This window comes from Micromys minutus, assembly GCF_963924665.1.
Source record: "Micromys minutus genome assembly, chromosome: 1".
NCBI classification, from domain to species: domain Eukaryota; kingdom Metazoa; phylum Chordata; class Mammalia; order Rodentia; family Muridae; genus Micromys; species Micromys minutus.
In genome coordinates this window covers 69337571-69352416 of record NC_137969.1, presented here as the reverse complement: position 1 = coordinate 69352416, position 14846 = coordinate 69337571, and the positions used below count along the sequence as shown (strand labels likewise).

At 35.5% G+C, this 14846-nt stretch overlaps 1 pseudogene across 1 annotated transcript in view; it reads left to right on the top strand.

Annotated features, from left to right (window-relative positions):
• LOC308428813 overlaps window positions 1-9995 on the top strand; it is a 41991-nt pseudogene extending 31996 nt beyond the window's left edge. Inside the window, exon 4 of the transcript in view lies at window positions 9471-9995. The product of the transcript in view is annotated as an uncharacterized misc_RNA (transcript). The remainder of the gene's footprint in view (window positions 1-9470) is intronic.
• Window positions 9996-14846: the final 4851 nt, after the last annotated feature.

The following is a 14846-nucleotide window of genomic DNA, read 5'->3' as shown; positions in this document are numbered from 1 at the left end:
GAGAAAATCCACAGCTTCCCCAGATAGCCACATTATCTGCAGCAAAATAAAAGCACTGGTCTTAATGTTTTTAAATGCCTCAGTTTAAGGCAAAGCTATAATTACTAGTCAATAAATTTTTACCATATAATTATAACTGTCTGTACTGTATTCTGCATGTCCCTGCTCCTGCATGCACATTTCATTAGAGGCAAGTCTTGAGAGGAAGCCTCAGAAAGGCCTTAACATAACACCTTATAGCAAACAGTTCATTGATCCAAATACCTGAATCTCAAAGATGTTTGTTCCCCACTTTTGGCTGGATGCGCTACCAGTAAATAGCCAAAATCTGGTGAACTTCATAGAGAAACATGATATTGCAGATGATTCGAAAGAAAAAAGAACAAAGTTATTAGAAGACAGATTTGGGGTTAATACACTGAAAAATTAACCGCAGGTCTATGTTTACTATACAGAAGCAAAGTTGTTGGACCCTTCTTGTGCCTGATGGGAACACTGCAGGTAGAATTTGGGTGTTCAGATTATGTTTATGGTAATAGTAAGTCAGCTTCCTATGTGAATGAATAAAAATGGCTTCTCTTAAAAATTGGAAGATACAATTTTCTGTGACTAGTTATTTTTTCCTTAAAAATTAGCTGGTAATTCCATGTGCTAAAAACATGTGACTAAGTAAATATAGATACATCTATAAAAATATTTTGCATGCATTAAACATGCTATGAGTTATGTACTGCTATTAAAATTTTTTTGGGTATGTTAAAATATTGTGGCCTTTCTGTACTGCCTTAACACCAGTGTAAGAAAAAAATGTAAATGTACTACAACTTAGCCATGTCTGCATAGATTTTTAATAATCCTTGAATTCTTTGTTGTATGTTTTATTCTATGCTAAAATTTTCTAGTGTAAAGCTTCATTGTTTGACTTTCTCAGACCCCAGAGAATAGAAAAGATTTTCTTCTTTATTCAAAAGATAAAGTAACAAAAGGCTAATAGATGCTGCAAGCAGAGAAAATACAAGAACAACTGCAAACAATGTGTAACAATTAAATGAATGTAATTCTCGAAGTAAAGGAGAGCTCTTGGCTTCTTTCAATTAGCTCTTTCTCTTTACCTTTGACATATTTCCCTCCCGCTCTTCAACCACACACTTGAGTGCTATCTGTTAATTCTGAATTTCAGTGCTCAGCCCTTTGTTTTTCTCTCCCAGAGGTTCAGTCTCAATACTGACCCTGTTTTCACACCTATGTTCCCAACTTTTGCTTGAATACTTCCACTTAAAGTCTTAATCACACCCAACCCAAATCCACAACAAAACCTACTTTTATTTCACATCTATAGGAGTCATCTTGTGCCTGTTTTCCCCAAGATGAATCATCAGTCATTTCTTCTGTTTCCTCCCACATGAAATTTAATAAAAGCAGAGCTCTGACAGACTTTACAACAACCTCTACTGGGACCCCCTTTTATCCCAAAGCATTAGCCTTGATTCCAAAATCTCATGCAACCTCAGATCTGTTCAAATGATTGTTGTTATCTTCCAATGCTCACTCATTCACATTCACTCACTTATTCATTCATTCATTCATTCACTCAAGTGTGCACATATGTGCACATGTGTGTACATGTGTGCACATGTGTGCACATGTGTACATGTGCAACACACACACATACATACACACACATACACACCAGCACCATTGCCACCACCTGAGTTGGTGTCTTTTACATAATAACTATGCTTTTGTTATTTCCCGTGACTGCAAGTTATCACTCCGAGGTGCAATAGCAATGCCAGCATGAACTCCATTCCTTCTTCACAATTTCGCAGTTAGAATACTCACTCTTACTCCAGATCTTAGCAACTTCAACTTGCATATTTTTTTCTTTCTTATTTAGGAGCTTCCATCTCTTTTACATGAATGAAACTCCGGTGTCTCTGTGGCATGTCTGAGTCGGCAGCACAGAATGCTTGGGAGCATTGTGGGGTAAATGAGTGTCATTTATGCATGAAGACTGCGGTGTATCCACAGTCGATCTGAGAATGGAGAGACCTAATAAGTGATGAATGATGTTCAGGGTGCAAAGCAGGAACTCAGTGGATAAAATGTGACTCAAGCCTTAAGTGGGCTGAGTGAGAATGGGAAAAGATTTTATAAAGCCACTCAGAAGTTACAATGTAAAAAGAAATGGATTATTTGGGTTTTTCTTCCCAATCAATATCCTAGGATTATAGTCTCTGGTGGCTGGTGACATTTTAAAAATGGAAACTCTAAGTGCAGTGTGAAGTCTTAGTGTGAAGCTCTTATGCTTCCATATCTCCAGATTTGTTAGGGTCAGGAGCCCCCAGGAACTACTTATGAAGGGAAATTTGTATGGATGAGAAAGGCTTAGGAAATTAAAAATCCTTTTTCCAATGATGGCATCTAGCGTGCTGCAAGAAACCCAGGCATCTTGCAGCCTCCATCAGTATTAACACATGTGTGTCTGCTCCTGTGTAATAAAGTGTGACTACCATTAGGGATGCTGTACCTCACTCTTGAGAAGATTGTACAGACAACAGGACCCAGGGAAAAATGCTTTTTGCTAAAAATTATTAGAAATAAGTGAATCAAAGTAAAGTTGAAATAAGCCAATAAAAATGTACAAAGAGAAGAAAATCTTAGGAGACCATATTCTTGAATAGGATCAGTCAATTGCACAGAAATATGCATAGGCAATTTTGATGAAGCTAAATAGATAATTTAGTTGACAAGATATATTGCTTCAACAAGGATTCTTTTACAAGTAGATATGTGTATATAGAAGATAAACTATACAGAACATTAACATTAAATTGTAATCTGTGTATTGGTTCCATAAAAATTTTCTTGAACTAGAATTTGGAATATTTCAGAAATGACAACAAAATGACAACTAGAAAGGGAATATTGATTCTCCATCAAAGTTGAAATTTTTGTTTTGTGGAAACAATCATAAAGATAATAAAACACTATCATTAGAGTGGGATAGGTCATTTTTAAATTACATATCAACACTAGGCTTGTTTACAAAAAGTAAAGTATTTTTAAAAGTTATTTCAAAATATGAAGTTCAAAAACATGTGGGCAATAGAAATTTCAAGCAATGATGCTGAAACTAGAATTCTTGTATTTTCATATACAAGTAGTGTATACAATCTGGAATAAGGAATTGATACACCACTACTTGCTTAGTGTATTCTTAGAAGTCTCCAGGAATTGTTTAGTAATAAACTACATTTCCCAGTCTCTAGGCAGTCCAATGAGGGGTGTACTTCCCACCCTCACCTAGCAGTAATGAGAGACCCCAATGGAAAGTAAATAGGATGCCTGGATCTCTGCCAACCCAAACCAAGGAGGGATCTCCTATGCCTAAAACACCAGAAAGAAAATCTTTCTAAATCAGAATACTTAAACCCAAATCTCACCATATAACACAAAATATCCATTCAAAAAAAAAGTGGAATGTGCTTGATCCAGAGCCATGATGTTTTCAAAGAGCAGAATGAAAGCCTGAATGGATGCCAACTCCAAGAGGGCTCACTTACATATTACAGTCAGCTCGCAGAGGGTTTAAGGCAGACTCAACCCAGGAGCTGAGCACCCATGAGCATGTCTACCTGCACGAAGGAACAAGAGGGTCAGAAGGAAAGTGGGAGAAAGATAGCAGATCAAGATGGGTCATGTAGAACTGGAAAATCTTCACTGCAAGGATACAACATAAACAGGAGGATAAAGATAAACATTAGTGATTGGAAGTGAGGCCCTGGGAAGAGGAGTAGTCAGAAGAAACATAGTGTAGAACTGAGAATATATATAAATGTGTCCTATTTCTTTTTTGGCAATGTCTAAGAAGCTACTCAGTGTAAAAATAGGCAATCCATTTTAACAAATAGTCCTGGGATACTAGAGACTTGTTGGCAAGAGATGGGACTTCAATGTTAAGTTTCATTTCTTATTTAGTCATAATGAGCCATATATGCAAATGGCTACAAACTTTTAAAGAAAAATATGAGAGAAAAAATTTTAGGGTCAAATTATATAAAGAATTCTTTGAATGAACAGTGAATATATGATACTTACAGAAAAGATTATAAATTGGGTGTTAGCAAAATACTTGACTTTAGAGACAGTTCTATTGAATGGATGAAAAGCACAATCTTTTAAAATATATATTTATTTATTCTTACCAATTTTTTACATCTCAATTGCTGTCCCTCTTCCCCATGTCCCATAGAATTTTTTCTCTATCTCCCCCTCTTTATCCTCTGAGAGGGCGCTCCCCCTGGGTACCCTCCAATCCTGGTGCATCAAGTGTCTTTAGGGTTAGGTGCACCCTCTTTCACTGAGGCCATAACAGTTAGCCCTGTTGGAGAACAGATTCCACAAACAGGCAACATCTTTAGGGTCAGGTCCCTATTCTACTTACTGGGGGACCTACATGAAGATTGAGCTGCACATCTACTCCATATGTTCTCGGGGCCTTGGTACAGACTATATATGTTCTTTTGTTGGTGGCTCAGTCTTTGAGAACTCCCAAGGGTCCAGGTTAGTTGACTCTATTGGTCTTTTTGTGAAGTTCCTACCCTTTTCGGGGCCTTTAATCCTTCTCCCAACTCTTCCATAAGAGTCCTGGACCTTCGTCAAGTCTTCGGCTGTGAGTATCTGCAAGCGTTTCAGTCAGCTGCTAGGTGAAGCATCTCAGAGAACAGTTATGCTAGACCCCTGTCTGCCAGCATAACAGTCTCATTAATAGGGATTGGTGATGGGTCTTAAGTTGGGGTGGCCATTTCCTCAGTATTTGCTCCATCTTTGTCCTTTCATTTCTTTTAGACAGTACAAATTTTGGGTCAAAAGTTTTGTGGGTAGGTTGTTGTTCTTATTCCTCCACTGGGAGCCCTGCTTGGTTACAGGAGATAGCCTCTTCAGGTTCCAAACACAGTCTTTAGATTGTGAGAAAATACATTCTACAGACCCAAGGACCAGTACCTAGACTACATGAAGGATTCTCAGGAGACTGGCTACATGGATTACATACCTCTCGTCACAGGAAGTAAGATGCAGAAATAGGAAGGCTGGGAGTTCAAGGCCAGCAGTGGCTATAAGAGAAAGAAGATGTATCAAAACTGTTAGAGAGAAGCAAGGTTCTAAAACTTAAACATGAAACTCAAGTTAGCATCAACCTGAGGACCTAAGTAAACACTTCAATAAAGAGACTATTCATTTGGCAGAGAAATGAAAGAATGGATGTTGAACTTAGATTGAATTAAAAGGTGATAATAAATTAATGATGTCATTATGTATTCATCATAATAGGTGCCAATGCAACAACAAATGCCAGTGAAGAGCTGGTACATTTGGGCCAATAAACATGCTGAAGGCAATATGAAATTGCAAAGCCACTATCAAGGAAAGAATCTTTCCTTAAATATTGAACACTAGAAGTACAAGTATGATATAACCTAACATTTTCATTTTCGTTATCTTTCTAGCAGAGAATTCAAAACATTTCATTTTCAAATCTGTATGTGAACATATGTAATTTCTCTGTTCATTATAACTCAAAATGGGCTCGATTTATACATTCTTTGGTGAGTAAAGGTTTAAACACTTGTTGCATATCTAGAACACACATTGGTTTCAGCAATTAAAAGAAACACAGTATCGATTCATGTGGCCAGCCACAATGATCTTTCTAGAATATTTATTAAAAATCACTGAAGGTTTTGATTTTCCATTTTGCTGATGCAATATTGTAGAAATTACATGATAACAGAAATTGAGATGACACTAATATTTATCATGGATTTGCATAGGTCCAAATGGGAAGAAGTGAGTTTCCTTTAAAATGCTGAATGTACAGGATCAGTATAGTGGTAGACTTGCAGTTGACTATAGAAGTGGATGCCTAGACAGCAAAAGGAAATCAAAGAGATACAAATTGGAAAGGAAGAAGTAAAAACATCACTGTTTGCAGATGACATGATAGTGTATGTAAGTGAACCCAAAAATTCCACCAGAGAATTTCTGCAGCTGATAAACAACTACAGAAAAGTGGCTGGATATAAAATCAACTCAAACAAATCAGTAGCCTTCCTCTACTCAAAGGAAAAACAAACGGAGAAAGAAATTAGGGAAAAGATACCCTTCACAATAGTCACAAACAATATGAAATACCTTGGTGTGATTCTAACTAAGCAAGTGAAAGACATGTATGACAAGAACTTCAAACCTCTAAAGAAGGAAATCAAGGAAGATCTCAGAAAATGGAAAGATCTCCCATGCTCATAAATTGGAAGGATCAACATTTTAAAAATGGCAATCGTACCAAAAGCAACCTACAGATTCAATGCAATCCCCATCAAAATTCCAACCCAGTTCTTCATTAAGTTGGAAAGATCAATGTGCAATTTCATATGGAATAAGAAAAGACCTAGAATAGCGAAATCCATCCTCAACAACAAGAAAACAACTGCGGGAATCACTATCCCTGACCTCAAGCTATATTACAAGGGAATTGTGCTAACAACTACACGGTACTGGTACAGAGATAGGCACGTGGATCAGTGGAATAGAAGATCCAGAAATGAGCCCTCACATATTTAGTAACTTGATTTTTGAAAAAGGAGCTGTAAACATTCAATGGAAAAAGGACAGCCTCTTCAACAAATGGTGTTGGTCCAACTGGTACTCAGCATGCAGAAGAATAAAAATAGACCCTTTCTTATCTCCTTGTACAAACCTCAAGTGCAAGTGGATCAAAGATCTCCACATTAAACCAGGTACACTGAAATTATTAGAAGAGAAAGTAGGAAAAACCTTAGAACACATAGGCACAGGAGAAAATTTCCTGAACAGAACACCAATGGCTAGTACTCTAAGGTCAAATATCGACAAATGGGACTTAAAGAGATTGCAAAGGTTCTGTAAGGCTAAGAACACTGTCAAGAAAACAAAATGGCACACAACAGATTGGGAAAAGATCTTTACCCACTCCACATAAGATAGAGGCATAATATCTAAGGTATATAAAGAACTCAAGAAGCTAAACACCAGAGAATCAAATCACCCTATTAAAAATGGGGTACAGAGCTAAACAAAAAGTTTTCAATGGAGGAATATCGAATGGCTGAGAAGCATCTAAGGAAGTGCTTGACATCATTAGCCATCAGGGAAATGCAAATTAAAACATCCCTGAGATTCCACCTCACACCAGTCAGAATGGCTAAGATCAAAAATTCAGATGACAGCAGATGCTGGTGAGGATGTGGAGAAAGAGGAAGATTTCTCCACTGTTGATGGGGTTGTAAACTGGTACATCAGTCTGGTGATTCCTCAGAAAATTGGACATAGTACTACCTGAAGATCCAGTTATTTCACTTCTGGGCATATACCCCAGAGACACTGCAACATACAGCAAAGGCACATGCACCACAATGTTCATAGTAGTCCTATTTATAATAGCCATAACCTGAAAAGATCCCAGATGTCCTTCAGTAGATGAATGGATACAAAAATTGTTGTATATTTACACAATGGAGTGAACATAATCAATGACTTTATAAAATTCTTAAGAAAATGATTGCATCTAGAGAATATCATCCTGAGTGAGATAACCCAGTCACAAAAGAACAGACATAACATGCAGTCACCAATAATTGGATACCAAACCCAGAAAGCTGCGAACACCCCTGAAACAACTCACAGACTATATGAAGTTCAAGGGGAAAAAAAATGAAAATGAAAAAAACATTACGCCTAATCTTTACACACCAAGAAATATTTGTCTGATTCCAGGTTATATCTTGTTTTACAAGTACTTTACGCTCATTGTAACTTGTAAGATTTTTATGCATATTATCAAACCTTAATAAATTATCAAGTACTGACAGATATTTATTTGTATAATTTTATGCAAAAATTCTTAAAATGTGTACATTTTTAACAACTTTATTTTATAAAACAAAGATAAATGTACAGATTTTAAGCATTTTTGCATAAAATTATACAATACATTTTTGTCAGTATTTCTTTTTCAGATTTTAAAATAATGTTAAAATAAAACTGTATGAATATATTTTTTAGTCAGTACTTGATTTTTTTAAAGGGTTGATAGTATGCATTGAAAACTTAATAGTTACAATAAGCATAAAGTACATGTAAAACAAAATGTAACATAGAAATAGTCAAAGTTTTCTTGTTGTATAAAGTTTGATTTGTTTTGTTTTGTTTTGTTTTCTTTATTTCTTGGACTTCATACAGTCTGTGAGTTGTTTCTGGGGCAGTGTAAGCCTCTGGGGTTAGCATCCCATTATCAGTGACTGCATATTATGTCTGTTCTTTTGTGACTGGATTATCTCACTCAGAATAATATTCTCTAGATGCATCCATTTTCTTAAGAATTTGGCCAAGTCATTGTTTCTGGTGGCTGAGTAGTATTCCATTGTGTAAATTTACCACAATTTTTGTATCCATTCATCTTCTAAAGGACATCTGGATTCTTTCCAGCTTCTGGCTATTATAAATAGAGCTTCTATGAACATTGTGGTGCATATATCTTTGCTGTGTACTAAGGTGTCTCTGGGGTATATGCCCAGAAGTGGAATAGCTGGGTCTTCAGGTAGTACTATGTCCAATTTTCTGAGGTATCGCCAGACTGATTTCCAGAGTGGTTGTTTTAGTTTGCAACCCCACCAACAGTGGAGAAGTGTTCCTCTTTCTCCGCAGCCTCGGCAGCATCTGTTGTCATCCAGGTTTGGATCTTGGCCAATCTGACTAGTGTGAGGTGGAATTTCAGGGTTGTTTTGATTTGCATTTCCCTGATGGCTAAGGATGTCCAGCACTTCCTTAGATATTTCTCAGCCATTCGATATTCCTCAATTGAGAACCTTTTGTTTAGCTCTGTACCCCATTTTTAATCGAGTTATTTGATTCTCTGGTGTCTAACTTTTTGAGTTCTTTGTATACCTTAGATATTAGGCCTCTATCTGATGTGGAGTTGGTAAAAATCTTTTCCCATTCTATTGGCTGCCGTTTTGTTTTCTTGACAACGTCCTTAGCCTTTCATAAACTTTGCAATCTCATTAAGTCACATTTGGCGATATTTGACCTTAGACCTTGAGCCATTGGTGTTTTGTTCAGAAAATTTTCTCCTGTGACTATGTGTTCTAAGGTTTTCCCTACTTTCTCATCTAATAGTTTCAGTGTATCTGGTTTAATGTGGAGATCTTTGATCCACTTACACTTGAGCTTTGTACAAGGAGATAAGAAAGGGTCTATTTTCATTCTTTTGCATACTGAGTGCCAGATATCTCTGCTCCCTGGCTGCCCAGATCTCCTACTCACCAGTCTTTAAAGCTTTAGGAACTGCAGATTCGAGTGGCAGATGGGCCGCGCCCTGTTCTGCACCCTCTAAAATGTGTACATTAATCTTTTTTTTTTAAAAAATAAAGTTGTTCAAAAAAAAAAAAAAAGAAAAGAAAAGAAATGGGATAGCTCGGAGGCAAGCTGAAGCCAATAAGCAACATGTAAGATGTCAGAAATGCTTGGAATTTGGACATTGGACTTATGAATGCAAAGGAAAAAGAAAGTACTTACACAGGCCTTCGAGAACAGCAGAGCTGAAGAAAGCTTTAAAAGAAAAGGAAAATAGATTATTGCAGCAAAGCATTTGAGAGTCCAACATAGAAAGAAAGACCACGAAGAAGAGGTCCAAGAGTGTCACGAGTTCCAGTACCTCTAGCAGTTCAGCCAGTGAGTCTTCATCAGAGAGTGAGACATCTGCCTCATCCTCTTCAGAGGACAGTGACTCAGATGAAAGCCTCTCTAGCTTCTCCTCCTCAGCCTATTCCTCCTCCTCTTCCTCCTTGTCCTCGTCTTCGGACTCAGACTCCAGCTCTTCCAGCGGCAGCAGCAGCAGCAGCAGTACCAAGAGCAGCTCTGATGATGAGCCACCGAAGAAGAGGAAAAAGAAGTAGATCTCTCTTACACTGACCAGTGGGTCCAAAGCATTTGTGACTGCCAGGGGAACTGAAGACATGCTCAAACGAGCAAGTTAGCTGGTCAGGCTTGTTCCAAGCCAGAACTTTCTAAGTATTCACCGTCGTGTAGGATATTTTAAAAAAGATGCTATATATAAAGATGTTTATTTTAGGAATGAATATTGTGTTTTTGCTGTTGCTTTTCTTTTTGTAAAGACTGGGTCTCATTTTGTAGATCTGGTTGGCCTTGACTTCAGATCTACCTGTCTCTGCTTCTAATGTTGGGGCTAAAGATACGTGTCTCCATGCTCAGCTTTTAACATTTTTTAAAAATATATTTGAAGTCTATCCGTAGTACATAGTCAAAGCTGAAAACCAGGAAATCTATTTCGGTGACAGACAAAACTCATTGTTTTTCTGCTTATGAAATGAATGCTTAATGTGCATGTACATTAAAGTGTGTATGGGACAGTCTTTGACAGTACTGCCTCAGAACATCAGGATGTTTCTTGCGCTTCTTTGGCTGTGTTTATTATGTGAGATTTAACACATTGTTGTATGTAGTTTTCCTACTGTTAATAAATGTGCTCTATTTAAAAAAAAAAGAAATGGATGCCAACATTTTGGCTGAGATATCACACAGTGGTTTACAGGATGTTTCTGTGTTTGGGGACAAGGCTAAGCTTACATAGGATGCCTTTGCAGTCTCTGAATTATTGTTTTTCCAAGGGCATATGAAGGTACTATTAACTCAAAAAATGTTGAACTTTATGAAAGGTGTGAATTTTACTATTTTCCAACTTTGATTTTCCATATAAAGTTTTCTTAGAAAAAAGTGAGATAAATAAGTGTAATTATTTTAAAAGTGTAACTTTCAATTAAGCTAATAATTAGTCATAAGGTCAAAAATATTCTAACAACAATAAAGACTGATTTTTTTGAAATGTGAAAAAAAATTCCTTGTTTTACTTTTGCTGTGTTGGTTGATATGAAAAACTAATAATTTAGGGAAACTCAAAGGGACATTTAGCTTTAGAATGAAGCATTACCATTAGAAATGTAAAATATTAAAACATGTAGCATAGTTTTGACTCTCTTACATTTGTCAAAATAGTAGACCTCTTAAATATTTAAAAGAGAGTTTATATTATATGTATATATACGACTATATCATAGGTATAGAATACTTCAGCTATGCTTACTCAAAGACTCAGGTTTACTTCTTTTAAAGGAAAAGTTTGATGTTTTGATTATTTCTTTGTTCCACTGTTTGATACATAAAGAACATGGTAATGCTTAGTATTGTAAAGCAGAATTTGTGAAAAAATGTGATGTGTATTTTGTTAAAATATTCATTAATTTTATAAGTCTTTACGTGTTTACAAAACTATTGTAAAAATTAAAAGGCAATGAATTTACTGATCTTGTGTTTTTTTCCAGTGCTCCTGGTTGATCGATGGAAGACATTTTATCACTATATTTAGTTCAATATTGCTAGATTTTGAATTTCAATTGCTTTGGTGGGTATAAAATAGGCTCCATTGTAATTTAATTAGCCATTTTCCTGAGTGTTTTTTAAAAACTGTTTCTAGGCCATTCATATTTTTACTGTGATAAATTTTATTTTATGACACATATTTTTTTTCCAAATTCAATTTCTATAAACTGTTTATACCATCTTGTCAATAATTTACTGTTTGTAGGTGTTTCAGCACTAATATATACATTTGTGGCTTATCAAGGTTTCAGGAAGTATCTTTCTATTTACAGGTATTTAGAATTTAAATGAAATAAAAGTCACGAGTTTCTCATACATAATATTCCTCTTGCCACGTAGTCAGTATTTAATAACCAAACACTTAATTATTTTGCAATTTGCTTTAATTTATTTTTTCCCCAATAATTTATTTTTTTATCCACTCTAGATTTCCATCGCAGCACCCGCCCTTTTACCTCCAGGTCCTACCCTTACAAATCTCTTCCCAATTACTCCCTCTACACCTTGTCCCTGCAGGACTACGCAAGTTGTCTTCTGCTGAGGCCCAACCAGGCATTCCAGGTAAGGGAAGGGAATCCAATGCCAGGCAAGGGTCAGAGATAGCCCCTGCTCTGATTGTTAGGGGAATCACTTGAAGACCGAGCTGCACATTTGTTACAAATGTATATGGGGCCTTGGTCGTTGGTGGTTCAGCCTCTGTGAACCATCGTGGCTCCAGGGTCATTGACTGTAAGTCTTAAGAGTCTTTAAACCAAAAAACAGGAAACACTCGCCATTCTGTTTAAATCAACTTGGATTTATTCTTATTTATATGCACTGATTTTAATAGAAGAATGCATTTATTTGCTTATTCATTTCCAAGACATGTTTTCACTAGGTAGGATCGGCTGGTATAAATATCAATGTTAATGAAAATTATGTATCAATGATTTCTTTTTTTTAACTTTATTTTACAAAACAAAGATAAATGTACAGATTTTAAGCATTGTTTGCATAAAATTATACAATATATTTTTGTCAGTACTTTATTTTTAGATTTTAAAATAAAACTGTATGAATATATTTTTTAGTCAGTACTTGATTTTTTTAAAGGTTTGATAGTATGCATTGAAAACTTAATAGTTACAATGAGCATAAAGTACATGTAAAACAAAATGTGACATGGAAATAGTCAAAGTTTTCTTGTTGTATAGAGATTTTTTTGTTTTGTTTTGTTTTGTTTTGTTTTCTTTATTTCTTGGACTTCATACAGTCTGTGAGTTGTTTCTGGGGCAGTGCGAGCCTCTGGGGTTAGCATCCCATTATCAGTGACTGCATATTATGTCTGTTCTTTTGTGACTGGGTTATCTCACTCAGAATGATATTCTCTAGATGCAGCCTATAAAATAACTTATCTTAAACAGTTTCAACTTCTATTTTTATTATTTTGGTATTCTAAATTCATTTTTAAATTCAACGTCTATCTTTTAGTTACTAGCATGTCAAGGCATGTGGCCTCTGCCTTGGTCTTATATTCTGTAATGTTACTGTACTTGCTTGCTAGTGCAGGTATGGTAGACAGTGATGTTTATTTCCCTGTCTGTCTATATTCCTGCTTTTCTTATTGTCTTACCTCACCATCGAGGACATTCAGGAGCATGCAATTGTATTGTTCACAATCCTAGAAAGAAACAACCCATTTTAATATTAAATATTAATTTAATATTATTTAAATATTTAATATTAAATATTATGATAGCAAACACTTCATTTTAAAAAATTAGTTGAGGAAGTTCTTTCTATTCTAACTTGATGAAAAATTGAATAATGGGGTTGGTTTAGCTGAGGGCTTCTCCTGCATCAATTGATATGAAGATGAGTTTTATTCTCTCTTTTTCTATTTGTTTTTTGGGAGAATCTCATGTATCCCAGGCCAGCCTTCATCTAGTACACCAGAGTATACTTGAACTTCTGATCCACCTGCACATTTCTTCCAAGAGCTGATGATATAGGACCATGACAGGACCATGCTTCCAAACTCATGATTTTGATCTTTCATTGTTGCTGCTTGTTTTTTATTTAGAGTAAGTTGTGACTTTGTGGCCCAGGTTAGCCTAGAACTCTAGATTCTTCTCCCTCTGATTATGAATGCTGAGATCAGGAATATGTGCCATCAGGCCTGGCTAAAGTTTCTTCTTTAGATACTGGTTGGATGGATTATAATGATTATTTTTTAATGTATGAACTGACCTTGAATGTCCAGATATTGTTGCATGTATATATATAAAATGGTATGTGTGTATGTATGTATGTATATATATATATATATATATATATATATATATATATATATATATATATGTGTGTGTGTGTGTGTGTGTGTGTGTGTGTGTGTGTGTGTGCAGTTAAATAATGCCTAAGAACATGAGTAACAAGAGACTGTGAGCCTCTGTGTCAATATTAGGAAAAAGACCAAACTAGGTTCTTTGCAAAAACAAAAAGTCCTCATAACCACTGAGGCATACACCCCTTTAGTACTATAATTTCTTTAATTTATAATTACTAAATATCAATCACTCACTTTTAATATGCAAAAGTTTATATGAATTGTATATATCTTCTAGGATTAGTTGTGGTATTTTGAATCTTCAAAGGAATTGATTTATTTCAACTAAATTATCATGTTTCTAGGAACAGAGTTCTTGATAACCCATCATCATTTGTCAAGGTCATGAGGGGTCAGTAGTTTGATCTTTCTTTCATTCATGAAGTTGCAAGTTTTTTTCTTCTTAAATTTTCTCTTGTTGGTTAGGCAGCCCAGATGTTGATCAATTTTATTGATATTCTCAAAGCATTAGCCTTAGGCTTTGTTGATTTTCATTATTGTTTTTCTTATTTTAATTTTGTTGATTTATACTCTAATATTTCTTTTTTTTTTTACTGTTTAACTTAAGCTTCATTTGATTGTATTTTCTAAGACAAGGATTAGGTTATTGATGCTAATTTAAGGCTAAATTTCAAGTAGCTCTTTCTCTGCATTCTTCTACTTTTGATAAATGGTAATTGCATTGTCATTCAAGTTAGAATCAAATTTAAAAAATGTAATCAGCTGGGAATGTTGATCTAGTCCTGAGACTCCAGCCTGAGTTAGATCCTGAGCAGAAAGTCTGAGAATTCGAAGACAACATGGGACAAATAGTGAGATCTTGTCTCAAAACAATTTTTCTTTCCACTATCTTCTTTGAACCATGGGTTATTAAGAAGTTTGAAAACTGAAAATGCTTTAGAAATTCTCAGCTGTCCTCCTGTTACTGACCTTTAATTTTACAATTTCTTTGTGATCTGAGAACACGTGTGCAATTTTAGTCTCT